The following is a 23,291-nucleotide window of genomic DNA, read 5'->3' on the forward strand; positions in this document are numbered from 1 at the left end:
TTTTTCAAGCATACTTGCTGTCTAGTGATTACCTACACCCCCTTCTACTGCAAAAACCCACCCCAGGTCAAAGCCGGCAGTATTGGGTGGCCATTGGTGGAGTCTGATCCATGCTTTGCTATGCCGCATATTCCAAGTGTGCCTTCAGCATGTTACCGTTACACACACTCACAGTCCAAACCTGGTTGCTCCTGTCAGCACTCAGCAGTTCTAAGGTTTCCATTCCAGGAGATCCATGAGGTGGAGACAGAAGAAAAGAGAGAGAGAGAGGAAATGTGAAAGAAGAAGTAAAGGAGAGAGCAAACAAGTTTGTGTAGGGTAGTAAAAATCAAGGACATGCAGAGAGAGTACTATGAAATGTCTAGGTAAAAAATATATACTTTTGTAAATGAAACAAAGATTATTGGAGCATGTTTTTTAAAAGAAAATACTGTTTTAGTCTTTCTACTTTTATGTTTTATGTTTAATTCAATGTGGTACTTGCTGTTTCTTTGTAATTAATTGTGAAATTTTGCAAAATATAAATGAAAATGGTTTCTACACCAAATATTTTCTTTCAGTGTCGGTGAATTGCAATATGATGCACACGCTGTGAAACGTACACTTGTGGGTATCTGAGCAGATCTTAAAGCTGAAGTGTGACATTTTTCGATGGTAAAATAGTTTCTTCTATCCCAGCTTACTATACAGATACAACTATAAGCCGAGGCTTATTCCCTCCAAAAGTGTAACACTGTGTCCTGAGACAACAGCACTAACTCAGTTGAAAATTGCACTCTTCAGTTTTAAATCAACATACCTGCATGAAATACTGTAAATGATCTCATAATAAGGTTGCTAAAAAATTGCATAATAAAGAGAGGGAAAAGAGAGTTTCCCTCTTCCCCAGTCACTGAGTGTTCATTTCATATGAGGTTTGCTGACCATGCAGGAGACAGCAGCAGTGAACCTGACACACACACACACACACACACACACACTACCTGTACACACTCAGACCACACATGAAGCCTCACCCTACACCTACTGTCCATCTCTGCTTACACCACACTATGGCTCTAAAAAGTATTTAGGACAATTTATCCTTGCTTAAAATTTTATTGCAGTAGATAAACTATCAAAGTGACCCATGCACACTTTTCAAGAAAACATATTACTAGAAATGCAAGGGCTTTAAATGAAGGAAGAACTGCAGTATTGTCCAAATAATACAAAAATGATTTGACATTTTCTGGTCTTCTTTGAAAGTAGTCTATTATGTTCACCAAGGCTGCATTTATTTGAACAAAAATGTAATATTGTAATATTGTGAAAAAAAATATTACGAAGTAACTGTTTTCTATTTCTATTCTATAGTGATTTATTCTTGTGATGGCAAAGCTGAATTTTCAGCATCACTACAGTCTTTAGTGTCACATGATCCTTCAGAAATCATGCTAATATGCTGATTTCATGCTCAAGAAACATTTTTATCGTTATAGTTGTTGAAATTGGTTGTGCTGCTTAATATATTTTGGTGGAAACTGTGATACAGTTTTATTCAGGATTCTTTGATTAATATAAAGAACTGAATTTATTTGAAACAGAAATATTTTGTAACATTATAGATGTCTTTACTGTCACTATTGATTAATTGAATGCATCCAATAAAGTAGGCCTATTAATGTCTTTCAAAGAAACAGCTGACCCAAACATTTAAACTGTAGTGTACACCCACTAAAACACCCATAACGTCAATTAATTAGTTCTGAGAAAAGCTCTGGCAGCTCTTTTGACTTTTGATATTTTGTATCGTGCAAGGACATTCACACATGAGTATGTGTGTTTTGCAAAAAGAGCAGGTTTTCACAATGCATTACAAATGTTTCACCTCTTTACAGCTGCAGAGGTGGAAATATCCCTGCAGTGTCCTGCCTCTGATCTGCACCATAAAATCTAAATAGGCAAGTATCGGTTTAATATTGATTTATCCATGCACATCTTTTTTTTTTATTCATGTGCCCTGGAAATCTTTCATCAAAACATTAACTTCCCCTCCCTCTTGCAACCAAATCTCTTTTCTTATGAACAACTACAAGGTGGGACAATCAGCCTTGTCTTCCAGCAATGAGAACTCACTCACACGAGAACACAGAAGTTAGCAAACAACAATGATTCAACAATCCAAAATCAATTCCTGCCCGAAACCTTTCTCCATTGCTTTTGAGAAGCTGTTTTACTCTGATATACTGACGTCAACAATTTGGATCACAATTTGACTGACTTTAATGACAGCTGAGGTTCCAGACTCTAAGCAGCCAGAGATGCCCATGACATTTGAAGTCGGACAGCGAGCACACGCGCACACACACACAGGTTTGTTTTTATGGTTTATGGAGACTCTCCATAGGCGTAATAGTTTTTATACTGTACAAACTGTATTTTCTATTGCCCTACACCAACCCTACCCCTCACAGGAAACTTTCTGCATTTTTAGATTTTCAAAAAAACTCATTCTGAATTATTTATAAGCCTTTTGAATTACAGGGACACTGAAAATGTCCTCATAAATCACCTTCTCATTGTAATACCTATGTCATACCCATGTTATTATACAAATGTGTGTCCTCATAAACCACATAAACATGCACACACACACACACCATCCAGTAGATTCAGCAGATAATACCACCATCCAGTAAATTATGTACTCTTCTCCACTCCAAAACATGCCATATGTCTGGACTGTTGTCCAACCACACCAGTAGCACATTATAGCAGAACAGTTCATGACCATGCAAAGCAGATCCAGAATGAGTTATGAACCCAGCAAGAGGTTCCCACCCACTGATCATGACATTTCTTGACCACCTTTGGCTTTTCTGTTCACTGGGGACCTATTTTTGTTTTCAGAATCTATGACTGTCTAACCTGCCATGACATTTGTAACTTTTTCATGTACTTCAAAGTTCTCCCTTTGAAAAAGAGAAACACTTCCTGAATGTGCTGCCAATGAAAAGTTGCATGTTTTAGAAGAATGAGAGGCGGCATACTGTGAGAAGAGCATGAAATGATTACTTTTTCACTTGTTGCATCAATACAATCATGGGAAGTATTGGAAATGGTCACATTTCTAAGCAATTAACTAATCATTATTGATGTACTGAGTCCTAAATTTGGTTTGTGCATTACAGTTTAATTTTACTTGAAATTTAGCTATGGTTGAACTTATATTATATATTGTATTTTTGTTTTATGCATATTTTTAGTTATATAGTTTGGTAGGATGACCCGGACATGTCCTGGCTGGGATTTCTAAATTGCATAAAACGTCCAGGTTTTAGCTTCGTTTTCCTGTTTAGCTTTGTTGTCCTCATACATTATGTGTATTTGCATTGTTTTGACCTCTCTGAAGATCCCACCCTCTCGAACGCCACAATCGGTCGATTACCGACAATGACAGCACGCTATTGGTCAAACTACGCTTTAGGCATTACCCTCAGGAAGTATGAAAACAATAGGAAGACAAAGCATAAACATGGACATTTCAGGAAATTTAAAAAGAAAAAAAGAGGACACATTGCCACCCTAAAGTTTGGGATCAAACATTAACTGGCAGACCCCCTACAACTGAGGAACCCCTAGAGGTTGAAGACTCCTGCTCAAGATAATCAAGAAGAATTAAAAAGTTTTTCTCCTTTTTTGAAGGTGCACATGAGCACTACAGAGCATCTCATGCACCAGAGGTGCATCTGGGACACTACCGAGAGTGTGAAGGTGAAAAGGTCTCTTGTGCCAAATCCTTCCAGCCTTACAATGAACAAGAGCTATTAGAGAGACAGATAAAACATGAAGGGATCATTTGCTGGTCCAGCCAGCCAAAATATACTGGCTAACTGTCCACGTATTCATAGCATACAACAATACTGGCTTGATTTATGAATTCCCGGTATTTCGGAGTCCTTGTTCCAAAATTAAACATGTTTTGTTTGATAATACGTTAACATAATTCATATAATCTCTCTTTATAGTTAAAGGCAGAGACAATGGCGATGGCTTTCTGACAAGCCTCAGGGTTTAAGGCAAAAATTAGCATCACAATAGCTACAGCTTTCCAGCGACAGAATGAGATTTTCCAACCACAAAATAAATACCATGTGCAAAAAACCGCATAAAAAGACGATATAAATAAATAAGAAAAAAACGTTCAAACAAATCTGTTAGTGAGCCTCAAATGCCACATCGTGTGGGCAGGGAGAAGTGAATAATTAAGAGTTACAATGCAAATATTGTTCAACAGTACAATATTTGCATTGTAAATATTGTTCAACAGTCAGAGTGTGTGGTCATAAATAAGACTGAAAATTTTTGTCAAGAATGAGAGCCCTTTAAAACTCCAGTTTCCTCCTATACTTCATATATATTACCATTATTTATGTTGTCAATGTACATACATTTTTAAATCTAATTTTACATGTACGAAAGACAATTTGCTTGAAATGCTGTTTTGTGTTATTTGCTTGCATTATCTGAGACACTTTAAAATCAACATGAATTGCCATTGCAATCAATTTATTTCATGTGACATTTCTGAGTGAAAAATATTGAACAAGAAAAAAAATGGGGCATTCATCCATTGATTATAACATTATCTAATAGCCTGTACAGCTGTTTCAGAGGAAGAGCAGCTTATTTACATTATAATTAAAGATTACAAAGATTAAAAAAAAATTCCTTTGGAATAAAATGCAACAGTTTCCAATAAGACCATTGAATGTGCATTAAGAAAGTAAATAAGGCCTAATTCATGTTGGTTCAGTCATCAAAGCTTTATTATTTATCACATGTTTTCTATAAAAGGACTTTTATACTCAGGCTATACCCAGCATTCTGTCTGTTCATGCTGTACAGTACAGTTCCTGGCTCAGTTTACAATATGGCATTGTACAAGAGCAACAGACAAGATCTCCATATCGGTTTGTGCTCGAGTTTGTTTCCCTCAGTTTTTCACCACTTTTTCTCTGTATATTCCTCTCAGTCAGCATAGCCAAACAATGTGGCAGTTATTATAGGCGTCTCTCAGTCAAGTCTGCAGTAATCAGACAAAGCGATAAGACACCAGCCTTCTGCTGACTGGAAGAAATTGAGTTGGAGACCCTTAATGAGACCCTGAATTCATTACCGTGCCGTCTCAGTGTTTGGTTTTATCTTTCACCTAGTCCTCAGCTGTCTTGTGGAAGAAAGCCACCACACTTGTTTCCTGTAGTGATGGAGGCACTGGGTTTTATTTAGCCTCTCTAAACCAGTGGGAGCAACTTATGTAAGCCACAGCTGGGATTTAAATACCAGCACCTGAGAATACCTCACGAGAGCGGGAATGCAGTCCTGTAACTCGAGCAAAAGAAATAAATTGTAGCTGGATGAAACCCTAAGTGTTTATTTTGACAGTTTGTAAACTCTCAAAGTGGTGAGGGTTCATATTTTGGTATTGCATGGAAATGCAGTGCATTTGATACTCAATGGAAAGTCAGAGCTGCTCAACCTAGACCTGGCTGGGGCAGAGGTGCCCCTCAGCTCTTTTTTGACATGTCAGGAAAAGTTCATCCTAAAGTTTGGACAGGTCACATTAAACAGGCTATCGTCAGTGCACCACATCAAAGCGCTGTCATCCACCTCTCTGAAAACCTTTTCTACCCTCTCACTGGCTTTCAGCGCTGCCCCAAAGGTTCATTACCCCCTCCAGCACTTCAAAGAACAGCTGTTTCAAAGTGCAACTTTTCACCAACTCGATGATGAAAAAAGTCAAGTAAACGCAGATAATGCTGACAGATGAATTAAGCCTGTTTTGAGTTCCTGCAGGTTAGTTCTTTTGACTCACATGATCTTAAGTTTGATATTACAGAGTTGTGGTGATAGAAGAGCTGATGTATTTTGGTCATGGCAGCGTCTGCAGCTACATTATTAGTGTTATGAATAAAGCGCTATTTCTGTTTGTGAAAGCCATTATGACTGCCTGAATGTGTGTACTAAAGTTTACTGTAGTAATCTCACAAAGAAACAATTTTTTCATAAGGAAGGAACATAGATAGATGGATAGATAGATAAATAAATAATAAATAAACAATAGCTGACCAACAAAAAATAAATAAAGCAAGCAAGCAACTGACAAAAAAGTTAAATAAATGTGACAATAAATAAATAAATAAAATAAGCATCCAACAATAAATAAACAAGTTATCTGATAGATAGATAGATAGATAGATAGATAGATAGATAGATAGATAGATAGATAGATAGATAGATAAAAATAAATAATAATGAATTTTGTTAGCTGTGATCTGTTTGTTTTTTCTCATAGGTAAATAAGGGTCAATTTTTAAATACATTAACCAAATTTGATATTATTGCTCACTGACAATGGTACTTATTTAAATATATTCACAGAAATAGTTTTTAAAAATCTAATCTACATATAGTTATGTGGAAGTTGGTGATTTCTTCTTCCTTGTTATGTGCAAACAATGTTTTGTACATTACGTAATTTTAGACATGTTTCTGTATGTTTCTTACACATTTCTGTAATGATATATGATGGTAGTTTGTCCAGATTACATATCAGAATTGATTTCACAGACTCAAAATCATATTAATCAGCCCCTCGTGTATTAAGGTTTGTGTTTGCAGGAAATGTGTCAGATTATGAGATCAGTTCGTAGACCCTGATAAACAGTAAATTGGATTGGCAAAGGTCTTCTTGTGCATTCTGAACAGGATTAGTCTGGCAAATGGATTTAAAAACCTCAAAATCAAGACCGCTTGAGTGAGCATGCTCGACGTTTCAGGTAGTATAACGTTTCAACATCAAATGACAGACTTTCCGATGTCTGTGATTGAAGAGAAAAATATTCACATAAAATGAATGTTGTCAAACTACATTGTGAGTGTATGACACACATGAGAAAGATTGTCTGGTAGAGTTAAGGTATGGCGACAGCAATGGCGCACATTAAAGCCATTAGTCATTAATAAACCTGTTCTGTACAGACACCTTCCCCACCCAAACGACTGTATGTCTCCCTCTGTAAAACCATTAACACAGACAGTACTGCCAACACACACACATTCACACCCTAATATGTGAACGCACACCCCTATACACAAACACACACTCTGCATACCTGTGCTGACTTGTCGTACACCTACATGTCCATTAGAGCAAAGATTGAGTGGAAGCAACAATAGCTGCCAGGATCAATTCAGCCAGTTTTCCAAAACACATTCTTCAAAATGTCAAACACAATGCTCTCTCATAACCCCTGAGAAAAAAAAAAAAAAAGACAGAAAGAAATGGAAGTTGAAGGAAACATGCAGGAAATCCAGCAAATACAATCAACTGCTAAAAGAGCGGAAAGTACTTTTGATAAATACTGCATGTTTAAAATGATGGACACTCACATGAGACTACGCTGTAAAAAATGATTTTCAGTTCTAAAACAAATATTACCGCAGTACGTTTAATAAGAAAATATTATTTTAGTCGTTCTACTAAAGAATTGTTGTTACTTGTTGATCCTTGATAATTAATGGTGAAATTTGCAAGCAATTCTTACAATTACAGTTATTAAAAAATGTACTTCATGTCTTGTTAATAAACACTTTAAACGTTTTCCAGATTGTTGCTAAATAAACTTGATTTTGTTTTATAAGTAACAGGCATATTTATTTAGCTTGATTATGATTTAAAATGATTGTTTTAGCTATAATTTGTCATTTATTTAATGTAAATGTGTGACAAATTGTTTTTATATGTTTAGTAAAAAAATACAATTATAAAAAGCTCCTGAAAATCTAATCTAGAGGACAAATATTGCTCCTTAATAATAATAATAAACAAGTTTTTCTGACATAATATGCATAAATCTTATATAGCTCATTTACACTTTCAGCAAATGTTACTGTACATAATGGCAATGGCATTTCCCCCCATTCAAGTAGATAGGAGCTGCTTTGGCACGAATGGAAATACTGTAGCTGCTTTGCTAAAATAGCAGTCAAATGGCTTTGCCATACGAGGGACTTGGATGTAAATTGTGGAATATCATCTTGGACAGTGAGGAGTTGAGAATCACTGAAGTACAGTAGTCCGCTTTCAGTGTACACATGACATAACGCTGTCGTATTAATAGCTTAGGAAGACCACAAAGAGTCAACACTAAAAGAAACCCCCAAACTGAACTGAGAAACAGTGAAAATGCAGACCAGATCACAGAATAGAACAATCCCTAGGAATACAGCGGGTGTGAGATTGAAATGATCGCTGCAGGTAACAATTCCAGTGGAGCTATTTTTGTCATATCATAAATTACTGTAATCCAAGCATCTAGAGATTTGCAGTATTGTATCCTGCACATATAGAATTATGACATATGTCTCTGCGTAATGTCTGTCCCAAGTAGTACTTGGCCTCGCGTCGACACCCCGACCTTAAACTAAAACTCTGCCGTTCCACACACATGAGCCACAGTTCAATCTTCCCTGACAAGAGATTTTCTTAGGCGAGCGGCCCAGTCTCTACCCATCCACCAAACACATAGTGCACACTAACATACAGCCTGTGCACTGTTTTTCTTTGAGGGATTGAAAAGATTAGTTTAATTTCAGATTGCTTTATTTGGACTTAGTGGGCTAAATGTCCATTTTTCCAAACTTTGACTTATTTACTGCAGAGTGAGGATTTATGAGCGCTCACAACTCTTTCTGTACATATAGATTGAACAGACAGTGGCCAGAGGAAATGTTGGCTTACTTTGAATTATGGTCTGCCTCAGACAGAATGTGATTTGTTCAAGACATAATACACAGAAAAAAAACAGGTTGGTCATGGTGAATGAGATCGTATATTAAAGCCACCACTGGGCAATTAAAACCAACCATTCAGGTTTTGTATTTGATCAGGAGTGTGAAGAAAAGTGCAGATACTTGCAATGATATGTATTGTAATATTATGCATTTGTATTCTACAGTAGTCAAATCAATAAATCACAAGGGTTGTGACATGCAGTCAAAGATAACTCTACTTTGTGCTTCCCCTGTAAATAAAACTTGAGATATGCACACCTCAGCCTGAGGTTAGTGAGAAGATGTGGTGTATCCAATCAGATAAAGACTGTCTGAAAGATGTTTCTGTAAAAAGAACAGAAAACACACTCATGGACTTTGATTTTCCAAGTCAAAACGTATCTGTCTCTCATTCTATTGTGATATTTATCAGTTATCAAGTGGTGATTTAGTGTTGTGTAAATCAGAGAAACTGTTCATCCAGAAAGACCCGATGAGGAGGATCTCGAATATATCCGTCAGCAAACTCTGAAACAACACATGGATCTATTTCTTAACAATTTCATAATTTTAAACAGCTGCAACTGACAATGGAAAATATTTCACTTGTATTTTAATTTCTGAGCCTCCTTCCAATTTTGGAGTTCTCGTTCTCCAACACACTTCACCTTGTCTGAGCTTGTGTGGTGGTAATTTCATCTGATCCGCCAAGTGAAATTAACCCAACAGTCAACACACACACAAACACACACACCCACATGCACACATTCAGGCTGGAAATACACAGAGTGAGACACATAGCCATGTTGGTTGCTTAAAACACACATTTCATGCACATGAATAAAACATCAACTATTGACCCGCATTTCGATTTCATGCACATCCATGAAAGTTCCAATAAAACACCTCCATCATGGTTAAGGAGGCCACAAAACTCTGGAGTGCACCAGAGCTGGACCACCTCAAGAGATAAATGCTACCACTAAGGGTTTGGAGCGCTTTGGGTAAAACCAGCGGATCTCATGCCACCGTCCACAAAAATGCCTGCTCTGGATCCAGATGACAGAGTAGAGAATGCCTAAAGGAGAGAAGCAGACGGTCTCAGGCTTTGAGAGAAAACATCTCCAGCACAGACAAAGTTGATCCTACATTTAGAGAACAGCAGAGGCTGTCTTTAAGGAGGACCTCACAAACACCCACCCAGCATGCATGTCTTTCATAAATACTGAAATCCGGTGCAAATGTGTTGTCTTAGGCAATGAAACTCTGCTATCATATATCAGAATGTGAAAACAACAAAAAGGTAAAGACATGAGATCTCCAGCAAATCGCTGGTGTTTGTGCTGTTTTTATGTATACGGTAAAACCTAATCATTTAAGGATTGCCAGAGTGAAGAGGCTTAAAATCAACCTTTCCTATTGGGAATAAGATTTATTTCCCTGCTAGACATCAATGAGATTAAATGGAGAGCAAATGGAGATTCCTCTGATTCAAATATATTATATTTGGAAGTATTATTTTTACAGTAAGTACCATAAAAAAGCTTGTTAAAGTGTACAAAATGCAGAGATCTCAATATATGCTCAAACATTTCTCATCAAATTCTGCCAAGACCAAATGATCTGAGCTGTGCTATCCATATTAATTTAATAGCCCTATACACTACATTGTATGTGACTAATTATCTAATTTGGGTCTATTTTTATTTGCCTTAAGGAGAAACATCAGGGGCAAACCATTTAAATCATAACTGAGGGCTCAATTAAGTTTCCTGAGTTACAAAAGAGCAACCTGTGAGCAATAAAACGTTCCTCTGGTTGGATGGGATAAATCAATGTCTATGGAACTAATGTCTCTGCTAAATAGATAATTAACAGCTCAACTATCCTAAATAATGCTTGACAGGCAGTGAGCAAAGCAGACACTGCATCTCAAAAAGACCTCAGATGTATCCGCATTCAAGTTTCTTGTGCAAAACACAGACCTCCATCAAACACAATACAGCTCTAACATGTATAGTGAAAATTTTCTGCATGTGGTTTAGCAATTGTTTGAGACTGGGTACAATACAGGGGGCTTTGTATTTGAGAAAGACTGTTGGTGAAGACGCTGAACTCCATATGCAGGGCAGAGATAATTATAATGTTCTCTTGATAATTAATGGTTAACATAGACTGCTGACACTGCAGAGTGTAAATCTGTCACCCAAACTCTCTCGATACACACAACGCGCTGTGACTAACAGTGTGTTTAAGTTCCGATTGATGTTACAACTGCGGAAATGCCACTCTGGATGAGAGATACAGATGCGTCATAAATATTGATGATAAGTTTAATGACGCACATGCCTGTTTGAGAACAGATGACACTTTCACATCAGTCTGGTTTCTCTTTCACCACCTCTCTCTCTAACACACTCTTTTATTGGTCTGTTTTAAAATGTTTATATAGGCATCTCTCAGATTAAAGGCTGGAATACACTACACAACTTTTAAAATTTGAACAGATTAAAAAAAACTGGGCATCATACACTTACTGACTTTGTAATAGTCACAGAGGAAAAAATGACCATCATAGACTAAACGACTGAGGATCATACACTGTCAGACTTTAAAGTTCTTCCGATCACAACAAACTTGACAAATGAAAACAATATGTGCACTAATATCGGCTCAAAATATGTTTGATATCCTCCGACTGGATGGAACCAGAGTCTGAAGCTAAAAACCTGAGTCTGTGACCATTAAACACTACGTGATTTTCTATGAAATCTGTCAACTGAAATCTGCAGACTGGCTCTGAATTTCGGCAACGAGCGCTGACTTATCCAAACTGTAAATCAGGGAAAAATCGGGGCAAAAATCATGTAGTGTATTCTAGCCTTAAAGGGATAGTTCACCCAAAAATTTTAATAACATGTTTATCTGCTTACCCCCAGGGCATCCAAGTTGTAGGTGACTTTGTTTCTTCAGTAGAACACAAACCAAGATTTTTAACTCAAACCGTTGCAGTCTGTCAGTCATATAATGTAAGTGAATGGAAATCACGGCTTTGAGAGTCAAAAAGACATACACAAACAAAACCAAATTAAACCCAGCGGCTCGTGACGATGCATTGAGGTGTAAAGACACGAAACGATCGGTCTGTGCAAGAAACTGAACAGTATTTATATCGGTTTTTTTTTACCTCTGATTCACTGCAATGTCTGAACTGTCTGAACTGTCCTGAGTGGGTCCACCTCAGCTGGCGCATGAGGCGTCTTCTTCTTCTTCTTGCTTTACGGCAGATAGCAGACTTATAAGTGCATTACCGCCACCTATCTCTCAAATGGACCATTGACACTCCTAATTGAAATTGTAGATAGAGTGTCAATGGTCCATTTGAGAGATAGGTGGCGGTAATGCACATATAAGTCTGCGATCCGCCATAAAGCAAGAAGAAGAAGACGCGTCACGCGCCGGCTGTTGAGAAGAACGCGCTCAGGATGCGCTCACGACAGAAAGTTCGGACATTGCGGTGAATCAGAGGTAAAAAAAATTATGTAAATACTGTTCAGTTTCTTGCACAGAACGATAGTTTCGTGTCTTTACACATAAATGCATCGTCACAAGCCGCAGGGTTTAATTTGGTTTTGTTTATGTTTTTTTTTACTCTCAAAGCTGTGATTCCCATTCACTTCCATTATATGACTGACAGACTGCAACGGTTTGAGTTAAAAATCTTCGTTTGTGTTCTACTGAAGAAACAAAGTCACCTACATCTTGGATGCCCTGGGGGTAAGCAGATCAACATCACATTTTCATTTTTAGGTGAACTATACCTTTAAGTATCAAATATAAAATTTTTGGCCGTGATTAAACTCAAAGATAGAATTTCAAAGGTAATGGAAAGCATTGAGGTAATTATTAGACCAATTCAAGGAAAATTCCAAATGATTCAGGGAAATATTCATCTTGTTTGGTAACTCATTCACTTGTAGTATTTTTATTTTTTTTGTATTAAGATTTTCCAGTAAAAACAAGTCTTGTTGGGCGAGAGAGTAAAAGAAACATGGATTAGAGAGATGACTGATAAACCCAAGTCTCAGTCTTTTATCAGCCAAAAAGAACCAAAATCTCATACAGAATATACTGCAGTGCGTTGCCAAAACTAGCATGCTAAATTCATTAACACAAAGTCTAAGAGAAGAGACGCTCGTGGCTAGTTGCATTTAAACAGTCAACTTTAATTCTGCTGAACATAAAACTTGGGAAACAGTACATAATCTCCTCCCCTCCTTTTTCTGATGGCATTTCAACTCTCTTTTCTTCTCTTTCCACCCTCCCTCTCTCTCTTTCTTTCTTTTCTTTTTTTGAGGGATAATAAATAGCTATGAAAATGAATTTTGAAAATGGAATGACTGGCAGAGAACAGAGGGTAAAAGAAATTAAAAAGTACTCTCCAACGCAAACAGGGCAGAAGTTCAAAGGCAAAGAGGCTGTACACGTCGCTATATATGCTGGTAAACTTTATTGCTAGCATATGTCGTGCTGCTATTATGCTCTTCCTCATCTGGCTACCCAGAGGCCTGTATATATGTAATTGTGTAAAAATATTATCACAGAAGTGCAGAATGATCTGAACTGGTCAAACAGGGGAAGAGACCTCAAAAATGTCTGTCTCCGTCTATTCAAACATTCCATTCCAATTGGATTTCAGAAAAACACATTCAGGAAATAATTTTCAGTGTCATTGCAGATTTGCAAGATATTTAAATGTTTGTAATTTTTTAAAAATGCTTGCAAATACTTAGATTTATTGGTGCTCATTATTCCAAACAAATAAATAAAGTACGACCACTTTTCAAAATCCAATAAATTCCTGACAGATAAAATCAAGTCTGATTGTATCTGTCAGGAATGGAGTAGATTTTGAAAAGTTGTTGTATTTTAATAATTTTTGCTATTGTTAGTTGCTATTGTCCTTTTTTTTTTTTTGAGGAGTTGTTACTCCTCAAAGGTTTAAATGTAAAGGAATAGTTAATCCAAAAATACAAATTTGCTTAAAATGTACTCATTCTCAGGCCATCCAAGATGTAGATGAGTTTGTTTGTTCATCTGAACAGATTTGGAAAACTTTACCATTACATCACTTACTCACCAATGTATCCTCTGCAGTGAATGGGTGCCGTCAGAATGAGAGTCTAAACAGCTGATAAAAACATCACAATAATCCACACGACTCCAGTCCATCAATTCATGTCTTTTTAAAGAATCAAAGCAAACATTACGGTATTTTACATTTAAACTATTGGTTCAAGCCGTAATCCATAACACAGTGAAAAAGTCCATCCACTGTTGTCCTCTCACATCAAAATCCACCAACAGAACTGCTTAAAACTGTTTTGGATGGTTTCACTTGTAAATGTTACTTGATCTGTGCTTATTTCTCTCCTAATTCAGACAAGACGACTTTTTCACAGGACAAAGCAATATTATGGATATAGGTCTCATATTTTAGCTGGAAGTAACAGTTTGAAGGTATAAACATCTTAATGAGAGATTTGTTTATTACAAACATACAGCTTTTTGCTTTACAAGGTGTTAATTGGTGGACTGGAGTCGTATGGCTTACTTGTGGATTATTGTGATGTTTTTAATCAACTGTTTGAACGCTCATTCTGACGGCACCCATTCACTGCAGAGGATCCATTGGTGAGCAAGTGATGAAATGCTACATTTCTCCCAATCTGTTCAATGAAGAAACAAACTCATCTACATCTTGGAGTGCCTGAGGGTGACGACATTTTCAGCCAATTTTCATTTGTGGATGGACTACTTCTTTAAAAGAAGTGGCCATTGGGGTAAAAAAAATAAAGTAAGTAAAATTTACATTTAATTATATTTTCAGGAAGTTTATGTTTATTGACTGGAAAACAGAAAGAAGAAAAAAACCTAAGACGTTTTTGAATGCTCAATAACATTTGGTGGATCTCTGAAAATTGCATTCAATATTGGCCAACGTTTGTTACAGCTTTTTATTTAACCTCCTAATCTAGTGACCAACTTCACATGAGAGTGAGAACAGAAAAACAGTGTGAGACTGACTATGCTGACTTACTGAAGCATTAAAGTCTCGTCTGACTCACCCGACACAAACAAAACACCACCGACCACTCCACGCTAAAATTAGGAGTGCGATCTCTCAGCAAGCACACATTGTTTATGGAGTTGTCTGAAAGTCCCCTACATTCTGTCCCTGAGTGAGCAGCACACACCCGATACAGTTACACAGTCTTTAATTAACAAGGGCCTCACTGAAACTGCATCTCCACGCTTTTGATCAGAAACACATGCTGTTTGAGCGATAAGTTGGAGTGTGTGAAGGTAAATGTATTTGGAAGAATAGAGTCTATATATGTGTGTGTCCTCAAGTGTTAATTTCCTTCTTTGTGTTAACAGAATGAATCCTGTTGCAGGTTTGTGCAAGTCTGTATCCGCCTGCAGCGTGAAGCACCATCTAAGCAGCCTGTTTGTGTTTGCGTGTGTGTTGCTGGTGTTGAGCAATAGCACGTCTGCGCATTTACAGGTTTGCTTTGTTTTTGTTTTTTTCTAGCTTCTCCCTGTCTCTGTCTTTTCCTTGGCCTGTGGGTGAAGACTGACATAAACACTTCCCGCACCCTCCACCCAATCACTAGACCTGAGGGGAAAGAGCGAATAATGGATTAGCCTTTCTAGTTAAAGAACAACCTTAACCACAGCAAACAGAAAGCCAGCTCACCTCTAAGATAACATCTAGTAACCCCAACAACTTTCTCTATTATGAAATATCTAGCTAATCATCAGAAACTGTGAATTGACAAAGAAAAGAGGACTAGAAATCAAGAATCTAATACATAAATGCATTAATGTTACTTTTGTTTCAACAGCATAATAAATACCTGTGTAAATGAGCTGCTTACTGTTTGGATCTGGCTTCTATGTGTAGTGTAGTAAGCACTCGATTTTAGTAAATTTAACCATATATAATATGATTTATAATTTTAAACGCCATGAGTGGTCGGGGCGACCAGCATAACAGGGACTGAGGATGTGTCCTGTACAGTGTCCTGTCCAATGCCTGAATGCAGGTTGAAGTGTTAGTGGAGATAAACCCAAAGAAAGTGTTCAGCCTGGTGTAACATTCATCCTCTGTGAGATGGGAGAATATGTAGGGAATGTGCTTTTGCTTCATGTTAGAACATGGCAAAATTACACTAAGAAACTCAGCCAGAGGAACAACCTTTCCAAAAACATACCTACAGATCACTGCCACACCAAATCAACTGACAGGGGAATTCATGAACTGTACACACACCTTTTCTAAAAGTTGAACACCACAAATACTGCACATTTTACAGCTCCTCACTTCATTTGTTTTAGAAAAAAAATGAAGAAGAAGAACAAAGAAGCAGAACATCAGGTTGCGTGTTTCAGGCTGCAAGATGACAATGCTGCAATAACATCCTGTTATTAACACACCGCACACATTGCAGTATCACCTCGTTGCAGGTTAAAATAGGAGTGAACAAACAAGCTTCTGCTTTTTCTCTCTGCACATAAACAGTCCAGTCTCTCAAATGTTCGGTTTACTTCCCTCCTGTCTTCTTCTTCTTCCTCCTTCACTCTCTCAGAGGAATGTGCTTCACCTGACCTTAACCTCACCCCCACTCCTCACACACACAGAGGGGAATTCCTCCCACGGTTGGAGATAAAGCAGAGTCCACTCTAAACATGGGTGGCCTGCACTTGTCACTCTGCTCCTTCAGGCCATTACATTAATTTAGAGAGAAAAGAGGCTGTAAATTAAGGAGAAACACATCCATCAGCACTGAAACCAGACACACAAGCATATTCACACAAAGATCTGCCACAGACCAACAAACAACATAGACGTGAACTTGTTTTCAATCACAAATTTTTTTTTATGTACTTATAAGAATGTATATTTTTTAATTAAATTACATTTGTGACAATGCAAAATGTTTGTGTGCACTTTTCAGCATTATAAAATATATACTCCACTTTATAGTCATATACGTCACAGGCATAAGTGTGAAATCAAGCAATGTCAAATGCCAAGCTCACTATGCCTGGATTAGCTATAATGGTCAATGTACTAACTGCTAAAGCATTTCTCCAACAAATTTGTCATTTTTCATCAACATGTTTAAATCACCTTTTTCTTCTTCGCACTTCACTTCAATTGTTCTGCTGTGTGACATACTATTTTTAAAAGAATGACTCAAATCAATTGCTCATACTGCTGTTTGTGTTGTTGTTTTCCTGCTAAAATGATATCACTTCCTGGAGGATGATGCTATCCAGGAAGTGGCAGTGTAATTAAAAAGTTAAAGGGAAAGTTCAAGTCAGGAAGTAATATTGAGGATTAATTACCAATTTAAAAAATATATATATTCAAATGTAATTATTAGAAATGGAAAAAAATTAATATGTCTTAATAGATTTACTAATAAAGTAGCAGTAACAGGGACATGACAAAAATGGCAACATACACCCACACCAATTTAGAAATTATACTGAACATACTGAAGATTAAAAATGTGAGTTTAATATTTTATCTAATTTATTAAGGTATATTTATGATGAAGGCATGAAAATGCATTGCATAACAGGAACGTCTCCACATGTCAACTGTCTACATGCAAACACTGTGTTTGAGTGTGAGATATTTGGACGTGGATCTGGAACGACAGCACGTTTCGAACACAACAGATAAGACTCCTCACACAACCTGTCCTTATTGTTTTATGATCGGTGTGTGTGTGAGGGAGGGAGTAAGTGTACTGATGTGCGAGAAAAGGGATTTGAAGAAGGAAAGTCAAACAAGCCAGGCTGCCCTTATCTCCCTCTCACTAGGCCTATACAGCAAAGGCTTTGCTCTCTCTCTTCGTTTACACTCCAACAGTTTATATGTTCCTTTCCCCACACCATCCTCCCATGTTTAAACGTCACTCGGGTCACTGACGCACTTCCCACCTTATCAATAATACCAACCTGTTCCTTTCTTTGTCCTTTCAAGTGATTACAAATACTGCTTAGTTAGAACAATCTTGGATCTTAAGGTGAAATGTGTGTGTTTTATGTTGTAACATGCTATTTTCTTATTCAGTTGATTTTATTATATAAATGACAAGCTCAAATCTGTATGATAGCTTACAGAATAATGCACAATCGATCACAATCGGATGTGAGCAGGAGCAATCAAGGAGGGAGCATCAAATTAATTTTCCAGTAACCAGTGCAAACATGATAAGTTTCACACGTACACATGCAGACAAAGTAGAGGAGTGCGAGACACAATGCTCGCATACTGCGTGAATGCCACAGGAAGTAGCAATTGGTAGAGAAGAGGACAACAGGTGAGCAAGTTGATTACAGATCTGTGTAGATGACTTGGTAGCATGCAATCCTCGCTCTCATGCACACACACACACACACACACAGTGGCTAGATAAATTTATCTCAGGTGTGATAAACTACAGTTTTAACAGGGGGGCAAACACTTCTTCACACAGGGCCATGTAGTTTGGGATTTTATTTTCCCTTAATAATAAAAACCTTCATTTAAAAACTGCATGTTGTGTTCACTTGTGTTATCTTTGACTAATACTTAAATTAGTTTGATGATCTGAAACATTAAAGTGTGACAAACATGTCAAAAAATAAGAAATCAGGAAGGGGGCCAACACTTTTTCACACCAATGTACATACACACAGCTGCGTCAACTAAGGCTATATGTGTTTACTCACAATCAATCCCAGCTTTAGCATAAACGCTTGTTGCTAAAAGTGGCTGATTTTCAATAACAAATTAAAATTTAAGGTCGAGCAGAGATAATTGTAATGCTAAAGAAATGCAACCCCAGTAGTAGTTTAATGCACAATGCACTCATTTTGGATGTAATAATTAAAAAAAAGTTTTAAGTAATTGTTTTCCTTGTATAATTTTAGTATTATGGTCGTAACTGTATTTATAATAAATTAAGTACTATAAATCATACATCATGACTGTAAACATTTAAAATCATTATTTTCTCCATCAGATCAGATTTTAGAAATATCGTTTAAATTAAAAATATTGTTTATATTATATTATTATCATTTTATAATATTTAATATTAAGCTTTTTTTGCATTTTTACTTCAAGTTTTAATATTTCATATTACATTCTTATTATATTATATAATATTATTAAGAATTTTATATTTTATATTACGCTGTTTTACATATCTTACATTTACGTTCTATTATTAATAATTTTATATTTTGTATTGCTTTACATTTTTTTTATATTACGTTTAATTAAGTAAGTTAAATTAAATAAATTAATGACTGCTGTGTCTAAGATGCTTGAGAAAATGGGCAAAAAACTAAAATATCCCTGCAGTAATTACTGAAAGATGTGTTCCTTTGTGAGCTGGGAAAACAGAAAAATAGAGCAAAAAATGGGAAACGTGAGAGAGAGAAAGAGAGAGAGAGAGGGAGAGTGAGAGAGGGTGTGTGTGTGTGTGTGTGAGAGAGAGTGTGTGTGTGTGTGTGTGAGTGTGTGTGTGTGTGTGTGTGAGAGTGTGTGAGTGTGTGGCATTTCATGGTTGTTTCATGCTACTTCACTGTAAATTAACAGTGGAAATGTTCTTCACACTAAGAAAATAAGATTCTTTCAAGAATTGATGACTGAGGCTGCTTCTGTGGCATTGCTGCAAAACCCCCATTTTGAGTGTAGTGTTTGAGTGTGAGTGTAGTGTTTTATATTAGTAATGTTATCTAGCAGTTATGAATGCTGTCTGAGAAGGGCACACACTAGAGTTTGGAGCAAAGCTCCAGTAGAGCTTTGGAGTGGTTCATTCTAAAGATAGAATGAGAGAAAAAGCTGATGCATAGAGAGAGAGAGAGAGAGAGAGAGAGAGTGTTTTGATGTGAGAGGAGCAGTGGAGACCCGTATCTCTGCAGAGGGTCTACAGACATTGAAACCAGATGCAGTTCTGCAGTCATGAGCTTGAATGTGTGTGCACTCAAAGGGGTCGCCCGAGATATATTTAGAAACTCCAAACCCCATCCATCAACCCGACTGCTTCAGATTAAGCACTTGATGTAACCTTACATTGGGGCCTGCTCCAACTTTCCCCTCTTTCTCTTCCTCTCTTTCTGTCTATCTCTGTCTGTTTCGTTCTCTCTACCACACGCATTCACAGAGAGCTGAGAAAACTCCCGCTGTCTGGGATGGGTTCTGAACAGCACTGTCAGCACACTGTCTGCTTCAAATAGCCTTTATGAGAAAAACAAACACCTAAAAGATCAGCTATCTGTATTGTTAAAAGCGCTATATAAATAAAGGTGACTTGACTTGACTTGACTATGCCCAACATACACTGTGTCTGTGAGTAACCTGATGCGATTAAACGAATATGCTGATTTGCTGCACAAGAAACTCATTTTTATCATTACCAATGTGCTGCTTCATATTTTTGTGGAAACTTTGATTAGAAAGTAAAAAAGAACAGCATTTATTTTAAAAAGATTTTTTGGTAACAATGTAAAAGTCTTGCCACTGTCACTTTTGATCAGTTTAATGCATCATTTCTGAATAAATGTATTACTTTATTTAAAAAAAACTGATAGATATGCTGCCTAGAACAAGTATTTTGTATTTTGGCACAACGTACTGCAGGGGCAAGTTGCATAAACTACTTTAAGATGGGTCATAGCTTTTTTAAGGTCAACAAAATACAGGTAATACTGATTATCCCTTAGCTACTGGGAAAAAACAACATTTTATTTGACTTATGTACTGTATTTCACTGCAGTCACGTGCATTTTTGTAACTGGTTCCCTATAAACAAGACTGGCTCATTTGATCCTGTGGTTCATTTTACCCTGGTCTCCCAACAAAGCAACACAATATACTGTACTGTGCACATGTGTAGCAGGCAGAAAAAATGCTGAAATCTGGTGTTAATTATGATTCATCAATTATAATCAGCTATTATGATCAAATAAGCTGTCAAAATATAATTTATGACAAAAATAGCCAAGAACATCTTTGACCATCATAACTGATGCTGTTCGGTTTCCGTATACTAGAACGGGAGCATTGTTGCCTCACAGTTTTAGTATCAATGCCACAGAGTGAGTGTGTGTGTGTGTGTGTGTGTGTGTGTGTGTGTGGGGGGGGGTTTATTTGTGTGTATGATTGACTGAAGGTGAAGCTCAGGTGAGTGTTTTTTCCTCTGAAAATGTAAACCAAACATGAAGTTTAGAAAGAGGCATTGTACATGCACAAACTCTCTCACTCAAAAACCATTGAAACCCACGCACACACCTGGACTTGGACCATCCTCTTCACAGCTGGTTTGGCAGTATGCATGTGTGTGAATGCATGAGGTTGCCAGGTTTCACTGCTGTATTATCAGTGCCAACAGGTGTGAAGACTGGAGAAGGATGTGTGTGATTGCTTTGTACAACGACGTGTGTGTGTGTGTGTGTGTGTGTGTGTGTTCAAAAAGTCCCATTCCACTTTCCAACACACTCATGTCTTATACAGTAAACATTATTTTCTTCTTTCAGGCACATACACACACTATACACTAAGTCTGTCTGGTTTTGAGAGAGAGAGAAGGAGTAAAACCACACAATGTCTGAAAGGGTCATCACTTATAACTATTTACAAACACACCATTTCAGACAGGGAATATGAATCACTACAGTGAGTCAGTACAACGTACGACAAATGCATGAGTTTGCGTGTATGTGAAGGAAGAGGGAGAGAGAGTGAGAGATCCTTCTCATACAGTGGACTCTTTGTACTGAATACTGAAGAAAAACAAGTCAAAGTGAGTGAAGATCCTCTGCGAACACACCGAGTATATGGTCTATAGTGCATAAAACAGTCCACACCGTCTGTCTTTTATAATTCACAGTTAGTTATAATAATATTAATATTTTACTATAATATCCTTTTTTTGATTTAAAAAAAAGTGAACTCATAAAAACATATTTATGGATCCAAGCATCGAAAGTTTATTCAGATTTATAACGATTCTTCGTCCCTAATTGTGTTTGCATATCATAAACAGTAAAGTGCCTAGATATCAAATTGTTATAATGATCTCACATCTCAAGCTTTAGGTGACATTATAATAATCAAATTTACATTTTCGCTAATAAGTCCAGAACTGCATTAGTGACAGAGAATAACATTTTTTGTGTAAGTTTTCACAAATGTATTGGTCATATGGTTTTCTTTTCTATCTTTACAGATTTCCCTTTAAGCAAACCTGTCCTAGACTCCTGATTCTATTGCTGCACAATTTTGTTTGTATTATCTAGACTCCCTTCTGAGGAAAAACTTGTTCAAAGAGGTTTGGTTCACCAAATTGTTCTTCATTAAAGTCTTCCTGAATGTTTTTGGCATTTTGGACACACACAAAATGTAGAGGCACGATATCAATACTTATATACTTAAAACTTTGCAAGTTTACTTAAGAATGTTGAAATTCACCAGCATTAGATGACAGTTATATACTGTTGTGCCATATTTGGAAATTGAGGTCACTTTCTGCCCCTTTCCATTGTGCTTGGACCCTGATAATTGTCATTTCCGGCTACATTTGATATTTACATTTATATATGCAGGCGTGTGCGTGAATGACAGAATGAAAGAGTTCTGGGTTTCTGGGGAGTTTATTCTAACACTCAACACTTATGTGCTATGAAGGCACCTTTGTTTGGCAAAATCCCATTCAAACAATAAATGCTTTGCTGTGATTCCTGGCAATTTGCCGAGGTAAAGTCAGAAAACTGCTGAACCATCAAAGCCTCAGTCAGTTCTCTGGATGTGTTTCATGATTATGTGTGTTTATGCACGTGTTTCTGTGTTTGAACCAGTCATGTATCTTTGCCCAGAATCAGTGACTAACTCTTCTTCAGGTTCAAACAAACAGCACGTCTGTAAATGACTGCCAAATTCTCCCATTGCTTTTATCTGGTTTTACTGCCAGCATTGTTATCTTCTTCCTTTGTTTTTCTGTCAGACATATATGTGCGCGTAAGTGTTTTTGGTTTAGTACAAATGCCTTGGAGAGTGGAAGTGCCCATCCTTACTCCACCCAGGCCTGAAATACAACTACACACCGACCCGCTCGTTCACACTCACACAGCTTACACGCAAGCTGGCTCAGACTAGGCTTCTGCATAGTTTCTGACCAAGTAAATATTTTCCTTAGGTTGCTGAGGCATGAGGGTTGCCAACTGTCCCACACAATACAGAATCGTGTGCCATTTACTGTAAGGAAGCAGAAACACAGATATCTTTTACATGAGTTGTGTAACAGCCGCATTAGCTGTTGCTATGCTACACTGACACTATAAACAAAGATCAAGGAAGACCAAGGGAGATCTGTTGACTTTTGGTTGAACTGTTCTTGATTGGCAAA

At 37.1% G+C, this 23,291-nt stretch overlaps 1 protein-coding gene across 1 annotated transcript in view; it reads right to left on the bottom strand.

The window, feature by feature from the left end:
* LOC107566020 (coiled-coil domain-containing protein 92-like) overlaps positions 1–23,291 on the bottom strand; it is a 99,497-nt gene that overhangs the window by 66,992 nt on the left and 9,214 nt on the right. The gene's annotated exons all lie outside the window — the stretch shown is intronic.

This window comes from Sinocyclocheilus grahami, unplaced genomic scaffold, assembly GCF_001515645.1.
Source record: "Sinocyclocheilus grahami isolate Dianchi unplaced genomic scaffold, SAMN03320097.WGS_v1.1 scaffold1041.1, whole genome shotgun sequence".
NCBI classification, from domain to species: domain Eukaryota; kingdom Metazoa; phylum Chordata; class Actinopteri; order Cypriniformes; family Cyprinidae; genus Sinocyclocheilus; species Sinocyclocheilus grahami.